This window comes from Psammomys obesus, unplaced genomic scaffold (assembly GCF_907164565.1).
Source record: "Psammomys obesus unplaced genomic scaffold, mPsaObe1.curated_primary_1811, whole genome shotgun sequence".
In the NCBI taxonomy this organism is placed as follows: Eukaryota; Metazoa; Chordata; class Mammalia; order Rodentia; family Muridae; genus Psammomys; species Psammomys obesus.
This window is the reverse complement of record NW_026587759.1, coordinates 7018008-7026883: the sequence shown is the minus strand read 5'-3', so window position 1 is coordinate 7026883 and position 8876 is coordinate 7018008.

Below are 8876 nucleotides of genomic sequence, written 5' to 3'. Positions count from 1 at the left end.
ATATATATATATATATATATATATATATATATATATATATATATATAACCTCTAAGGGTAAGATATTTCTATATGGTTCTTTTTCAAGTTATGCTTCCCATTTCCTACCTTGCCCTCCCATCCCCTCCCTGCATTTAACTTGTCTTGTTTCATTATTCCTTTCAACCCTTTATACCATTGCATTTTATCTTCACTCCCTAGAAAGCCTATTCCAGGCCCATGGCTCTTTACTAATTTGCTAACCTCCATGGATATTCCAAATAAAACCCACCTATCTGAATATTTAATATCCACAAATCAGAGAAAAATATGACTTTATCTTTCTTTTTTAAAATTTTTTATTTATTACAATTTATTCACTTTGTATCTTGGCTGTAGCCTCCTTCCTTGCCTCATCCCAGCCCCACCTTCCCTCCTTCTTCTCCTCCTATGCCTCTCTCCTAGTTCACTGCTAGGAGAGGACCTCCTCCCCATCTATTTGATCCTAGTCTATCAGGCCTCATCAGGGCTGTCTACATTGTCTTCCTTTGTGGCCTAGTATGGTTATCATATACTATAAGGCTAATACCCGAGTATAAGTGAGTACATACCGTGTCTGTCTTTCTGGGTCTGTGTTACCTCACTCAGGATGATCTTATCTAGTTCCCAGCATTTCCCTGCAAATTTCATGATTTCCTTGTTTTTAATTTCTGAGTAGTGTTTCATTGTGTAAATGTGCCACAATTTCTCTATCCATTCCTCTGTTAAGGGACATCTAGGTTGTTTCCAGATTCTGGCTATTATGAATTAAGCTGCTATGAACATAGTTGAGCAAATGTCTTTGTTGTATAGTTGAACATATAGCTGGATATTGAGGAAGCACTATTCCTAATTGTCTGAGAAAGCTCCAGGTTGATTTCCAAAGTGGTTGTATAAGTTTATTTTCCAACCAGCAATGGAGGAGGGTTCCCCTTTCTCCACATCTACTCCAGCATATGTTGTATGTTGTGTTTTTTTTTTTTTTTTATCTTAGCCATTCTGATGGGTGTGAGGTGAAATCTCAGGATTACCTCACTGAGAATGATTATTTCTGGCTCCATCCATTTACTTAAAATTTTCATAATTTTGCTTTGATTAATAGCCAAGTAATTGTCCATTGTGTAAATGTGACATGTGGTCATTATCCATTCCTTGGCTGACAGATATCTATGCTCACTCCATTTCTTGGTTATGGTGAACACAGTAGCAGTTAACATAGATGAGCAAGTATCTCTATAGAGAGTCCTCTTGGTATATGCCCAGGGTTGATATAGCTGGATTGTATGGTAGAACTACTTCTAGACTCTTCAGAAACCTCCACACTAATTTCCACAGAAGTTGAGCCAGTATGCGAAGTGAGAAGTGTTTCTCTTATCCTATACCTTTGCCAGCATTTGTAATATTTTTTTAAACCTAGCCTTTATGACTAAGATAATATGAAATCTAATGTAGTCTTAATTTTCATTTTCTTTCTGGCTGAAATGTTGAACACTTTTTTTTAATGTTTCTCAGCCATTTGTATTTCATCTTTAAGAACTTTAAATCTATGTCTCATTTTAATTGTGTGATTTGTTTCCTTGAAGTTTACAGTTTTTCTGTTTTGTTTTGTTTTTTAATTCTTTGTATACTCTAAACATTAACCCACTGTCAGGGATACAGCTAGTAAAGGTTTGGAGGTCTCCCCCCATTCGGTAGGCTGCCTCTTCTCTTAAATGTTGATGTTCCTTGATGAACAGAAGAGCTTTTTTGGTTTGGGGGGTTTTCTTTTCTTTTCTTTTTGTTCTTTGTTTGTTGTTGTTTTAGTTTTATGAGGGCCTGCTTTTAAGAAGAATTTCAAATCCATTTTCAAAAAGCCTGAACCACTTCCACATTCAACAAGCTATGAGCAAGAGTTTTGGTGTGGTCTCTGTTTTTCTACTTTTCTGATGAGTATGTAGTGACGGTTATGTTTTTCATTTGTATTTCACTAATGGCTAGTAGTGTTAAAAATTTTGTGTGTATTATTTGAAGTACAACCTCCTTAATGAAATATGTTTGTGCTAATTTTATGTTTTATAGTTGTATTGCTTCATATTTGCATTTTTATTCTTTTTCTGGGAATCAGTTGTACAGATGTTCAAATTTTTGTTGAAAATAGATTTTTTAAATACAGTATATTCTGATGCTGGTTCCCCTCATCCCAATTGCATCCTAGATTCTTCCCATTTCCAACTACAATATGAACACTCTTTTTCCTCACTATGGTACAAACAAGTAACTAAAAAGTGACAATAATAACAAAAAATATATATATAAACCAAAAGCAAACCAGAATAAGACAAAACAAACATAAGAAAAGAAGCCAGAGAGAAGCCTCAAGGAACACCACATATAGATGCAGAGACACGCACATTTGCATACACAGAACTCTCGTAAAAACACAAAAACCGAAGCCATGATATCGTAAGCAAAGGATCTGTAAGCAAAAGAGAAAAGATCACTGACATAGAGTTATGAGACCAAGAAACTCCAAAAATACCAGTGCGTTTGTTTTGGGTTGGCCATTTACTACTTGGCATAGGGCCTCGGTGTAGAGTGGCTTGTATACTCAGTGAGGTTCTGTTGGAGAAAATTAAATTCTCATTTATGAGTGGTTGTCTGTTGGAGATACCTTTTGAGTTAAGGATGAGGGCTTGTGTCTACTTCCCTTCTCAGCACTGAGACCTCATGAGGTCCAGATCCATGCAGCCTCTGTGCATGCTGCCACAGTTTGTGAGTTCATATGTACACAGGTCCCACTGTGAATAAAAGTTCTCACGTCTGGAATCTTATGTAAGAAGTGGAAAATAGTAAGATCTGGAGAGGACAGGAACTCCACAAGGAGAGCAACAGAACCAGAAAATTGGAACACAGGGGTCTTCCCAGAGACTCATACTCCAACCAAGTACCAGGCATGGAGATAACCTAGAACCCCTGCACAGATATAGCCCATGGCAGTTTAGTGTCCAAGTGGGTTTTATACTAATGGGAAGAGGACATAATCTGATGGGCCTGCTCTTTGATCACCTCCTCCTGAGGGGGGAGCAGCCTTACCAGGCCACAGAAGATAACAATGCAACCACTCCTGACGTGATCTGATAGACTAAGATCAGAAGGAAGGAGAGGAGGACGTCCCCTATCAGTGGACTTGGGGAGGGGCATGCGTGAAGAAGGGGGAGGGAGAGTGGGACCGGAAGGGAAGGAGGGAGGGGCTTATGGGGGGATACAAAGTGAATAAAGTGTAATTAATAAAATAAAATTTAATTTAAAAAACGTTCTGATGTCCATGGTGTTCCTCATCTGCTCTGAGTCCTACACTCTTTCTGACTCTAATTATTCAGGGTTCCCTATTCTCTGAGTGGAAAGATTTGGTAGAGGCATCACATTTGGACTGGATGTTCCAGTCTTTCCTCTCTGCATACTATAGCTTTGGGTCTCTGTATTCATTCCAATCTACTGCAGGAGGAAGCTTCCCTGATGGAAACTGAGCGACACATAGCATATTTGTATTTTTCAGTTTGAGTTACCTCAGTATGAAGTGTCCTTTTCCATCTCTTTTGGTTAATTTTGGTTTAAAGCTTATTTTATTAGGTACTAGAATGGCTACTCCAGCTTGCTTCTTGGGTCAGTTTGCTTGGAAACAGCCCTTTACACTCAGGTAATGTCTGTCTTTGTTGCTGAGGTATGTTTCCTGTATGAAGTATATTGATGGATCTTGTTTTCTCATCCATTCTGTTAGCCTGTCTTTTTATTGGAGAGTTGAGTCCATTGATGTTGAGAGATTTAATGAACAGTGGTTGTTAATTCCTGCTATTTTGATGTTAGTGGTGGTAGACTACAAGTTTAGTGTGTGTGTGTGTGTGTGTGTGTGTGTGTGTGTGTGTGTGTGTGTATTTCCCTTCTTTTGGTTTTGCTGATGTGGGATTCGTTTCTTGTGTTTTCCTGAGTATAGTTAGCCTCCTTGGGTTGGAGTTTTCCTTCTAGTATCTTCTGTAAGTCTGGTCTTACCCTTGCTGAGTAGGTTTCTGTTCCTTGGTTTATGTTGCTCCTCCTGAATCTTAGGGGTGTGTGGGGGCTGTGGGTTGCCTGGCAGTGTGTACATCTGTGGCCCTGTCAGGGTCCCTAGTAGAATTCATGAATATGTATTGGGATTAGAGGGCTGGCTGTTTTTTTTTTTTCTCTTTTTTTAAAATTCTTTATTATTTACACTTTATTCACTTTGTATCCCCCCCTATAGTTCCCTCCCTCCTCCTGTCCCAATCCCTCCCTTCCTCCACCCTCTGCATGCATGTCCCTCCCCAAGTCCACTGATAGGGGAGGTCTTCATTTCCTTCCTTCTGATCTAGTCAATTAGGTCTCATCAGGAGTGGCTGCATTGTCTTCTTCTGTGGCCTGGTAATGCTGCTTTCCCCTCAGGGGGAGGTAATTAAAGAGCAGGCCAATTAGTTCATGTCAGAGACAGTCCCTGTTCCTATTACAATGGAACCCACTTGAATACTGAACTGCCATGGGCTACATCTGTGCAGGGATCTTAGGTTATCTCCATGCATAGTCCTTGGTTGGCGTATCAGTCTCAGGAAAAACCCCTGGGCTCAGATTTTTTGGTTCTGTTGCTCTCCTTGTGGAGTTCCTGTCCTCTCCAGATCTTACTGTTTCCCACTTCTTTCCTATGATTCCCTGTACTCTGCGCAAAGGTTGCCCATAAGTCTCAGCATCTGCATTGATAGTCTGCAGGGCAGAGCTTTTCAGAAGTCTTCTGTGTCAGCCTCTTGACTTGTTCCCTCTTTACTCTTTCTTCTGATGTCCCTCCTCTTTGCCTTTCCGGATAGGAATTGAGCATTTAATTTTAATGACGTTCAATCATTTTCTTTTATGGATCATATTTATGGGGTCATATCCAACAACTCTTCATCAAGGTTAGGGTCCTAAAGATTTTCCTCTATTTTATCATCTAAATTTTATAGATTTAAACTTTACATCTGTATTTGTTTAGTTGGCTTGGTTTTATAAGAGATGAGGTTCTTCATTTCCCCATTTGTGGGTAACCATTGAGCCAACATTATTTACAAAAAAGTCTCTTCTTCTTCCATTGAGGAGTTTTTACACCTTTATCAAATACCTCCTGAACTTCACATTCAAGTAAGTAAGATATTTCTGGCTATTCTATCGATTTAGGAGTCTGCCTTTCTTCCTGTACAATATCTCGTACAGCTTTGAAAGCTATTATAACACTTCCTATCAGTTGCAATTGTTCCTCCCAGCTCATTCTTCTTTCAAAATTGTTTGTAAGTTTGTAATAGTATCTTTGTCTTCCTATATAGATATTATAAGATTTTATATAAAGATAAATGTGGAAATTGATAAGAATTCTACAGTGCTTTATAGCAGGTTGAGGAGAAGTTTTGCAACATTGACTATTCCAGTGCATGAATCCACTGTTTCTGTTCATTCCACTAAAATTTTCAGTCAATGTTTTGTGCCTTATAACATGCGTATTCACAAGTGCTTATTTTTTTAATAATGATTATAGATGCCATCATATTTTTTAATTTTGATTTTTATGTGTTCATTCACAGGACTTGGAAATATGACAGAATTGTGGATATTGATTTCCTCATTTCGAACACTACAACCTTTCTAAATACGCTTTAGCTATAAATACGTTAGACTTTTTTTTCTTTTATAGATTGCTTGGGATTATTTATATGACCTTTGCTAATGTGAGAGAAACAAGTCTTTCCTAATATGTTTGGTTGTCTGAAGTAGTGTTAAGACTCAATCTTGTTAGACTGTGCCTTCCCTGTCCTTTTATACAGCCACTATAATGTGTTATTAGGTGCAGCCATCAGTACCTATTTGAGGTGTATGAGAAGGAGAGGAGCCTAAGGAACTTGCCGCTGTCTAGGTCCAGTTCTGCCCACTGGTTTACCATCTCAGACATTCTCAGTGTGGTGGGGTGAGTGGATAGATTGATTTTTTTTAACTTTACTTTTTTAGTTGTGATCAGCGTGTGTGTGTGTGTGTATGTGTGTGTGTGTGTGTGTGTGTGTGTGTGTGTGTGTATGGGGTATGGTTGTGTGTGGAATGGGTGTGTGAGAGTGAAAGTTCACAGGTGCCATGAGTGACTATAGGACAACTTTTGGAAGTCAGTTCTCTCTTTCTACTTTGTTGAGGATCAGTCCCTCTAATCATGTCTGCCCTGTGCATATTCTTGGCCACTGACTTAGAAGCTTTAGGGTGCTTCTTCAGCACCCTCCTCCCAGAGGAATTCTGGGATTGCCGACGCATGATTTTGCCTGGGTTCTAAAGCTGAAACTCGGGTCTTTAAACTTGCCATAGCAAGTGTTTTAACCGTCTGAGACATTTTGCCTTCCTAATTGCTTAACTTTTTTGAGACAGCTTAATTATTTATCACAGATTAGCAATGAACTCAATATTTACCTCAGGCTAGCCTCAAACTGAAAACAATTCTACTTCTTCTAGGGTGTGGATTCAGCCATAGGCTGCCATGCCTGGTTTTTATGTTTATTTTACACCTGATGACTAGCTGAAAGAGAGTCAGCTCCCTTCAGTAAGATGAAGCAGGGCTGTATGTCCATGCCACCTCTCAGGAAGCACGCGTGCTTTTGGCTACAAACAGTTTATGTTTCAAATTATTTAGTCTGCCTTTTCTCTCCTTTCTTCCTCTTTTTATAATTTCTTCAACCTCTCTCCATACCTCTATATCACTCTCTTTCCTCCTTTCTTCCATCTCTCTCTTTTTGCCTCTCTTTCCATTTCACTTGTCCTCCAGCTGAAAATTGCAGTCTCAATTCCTCTGTGACTTAATGTATTAGTATTAAAAGAACAGTAAGGATATCTGAAGCCATCATAAGAAGTCAAACTATTAACTACCTACCCAAAAATACATATAATACAAGTGGGCCTGTGTGTAAGTGTACACATATAGTTTAAATGAAATTTTTTCATCTAGGCTGACAATGCTCCTCTAAAAGCCACACATATCTGAAAAAAACCCTCAAAACCAGGCATGAGAAGTTCTCTTTTGAGTTGTTGATCAGGGTTGCCCAACAAATTCCCAAAGCATTATAAGTTATTCGAATTGTCCTTAGTTACCAACCAGAGGTGAAAAGTAAGTCTCTGTTGCTAAAGACATTACACACTTCAGACACAAGTCTCAGAAGCCCTGATTTTAGATTGAACCTGAAAGTTTTCTTCATGAAGATCAGCTTTCATGGTACCTCAAAGTATTGTGCAAGCTTCCAGAGGAGGTAAGCAACCAACTTCCAGTTATGATATCCATTTATCCCAATGACCATCAGGGCACCATAATGCTAAAGGTACAGTAGTGGTATACATACATTAGTGATAACCAAAAAACTCTAATGGGCTTGGAATTAATACCCATTCAACAAGAGTGAAAATCATGATGCCTGGTAATAGAAACCAAGCTATCTGAACAAGGCCAAAGAAATTATGGATTTGGAGAAGAATCTACCTACAATCCCCCTTTATTTAGCCAGCATAATCCTTAACAGCATTCTAAATATTTGTCCTTATATCCACATGTAAATGTAGGACTCACCCTTCACCAAGGAAACTTCTCTTTACAAGGTACAAAGATCATTATAGAAAACCACAACTAATCGAAATGCGAGTTTTGGTGCTCGGTCACAGTGGCTTTTCTCAAGTGCAAGGCATTGTTGTGTAAAGGGAGAGCAAGAGGAACAAGGGAGCTGAACTCTGAGAATATATCTCCTCAAAATATGAGAAGGTACACCCGGGAAGCCTCCTAATATGACTGCCTAAACATTACTTGAATGGGGAGACATGGACATGCTAACATGGATGGAGAAGATCTAAAAAGACTCAAACCTAGACAACTGAAGAATATTTAAATGGCAGAAACACCACATCTTGCTTAGCCTGTTTATATTGTACTATAGAGGAGCCCCAACTAATTAAAACAATGTAACATTTTGTTTTTCCCACAGGAGTTTCCACAAGACCTTTTGGAGCTAAGAAATGTGGCTAGAAGAGTGGAATCTTTCAGCTCAGTTTCAAATTGATGTCCTGAAACTTCAGTTTGTGGTGTGTTTGACAACAAGGCCTGACTGTCAAGTGTTGGTGGACAGACAAGAGTAATAACAATTACATATGTTATCTTTGGACCTCGTGAAGCTCTCTGACCAACAGCCCTAAAGAGGTGCATCACCATGGCATTGAGGTTTGTGTTTAATAACTTATCATTGGCTTCTGGGAGCAATATTATCTAATAATTCAGAGTTCCATTGTTCAAACTCTACTTACAAAATACCACTTATTTCCACTTATTTATCTTTATATGTATGAGTGCTAGACTACATTATATCTGTCACCATATACATGCCATGCCTATGGAGGTTCAATGCTAGAAGATTCTTCTTGCCAGAATAATCTTCTTGTGGCAATGAACTTCCTGGTGCTGAAGCAATAGACAGTTTTGAGACAACATGTGGATGCTGAGGTTGAACCTGGGTCCTCTGGAATAGTAGCCAGTGGTCTTAACCCTGTTGCTTTTTAATAATTTTAATAAGTTATATTTTGTAGTTAACTTATAGAACAGTTGGTTTCCATGTGATTTTTTCATGTTTCCTTAGTTTTGATCGACTGACCCTACTTCTACCATTTGCCCATGCTCCACTCCATTCCTATAGGTTCAACTATTCACACCTACCTATCCCTCCCACCTTCCTCCCATAGTATATGTGTTTTGCTAATGTCACCTTAAAGACTTCTTCATACCCCCATCATCATGGCTCGTTACTCCAATTGAAACACAGAAATCAACAATTCTGAAG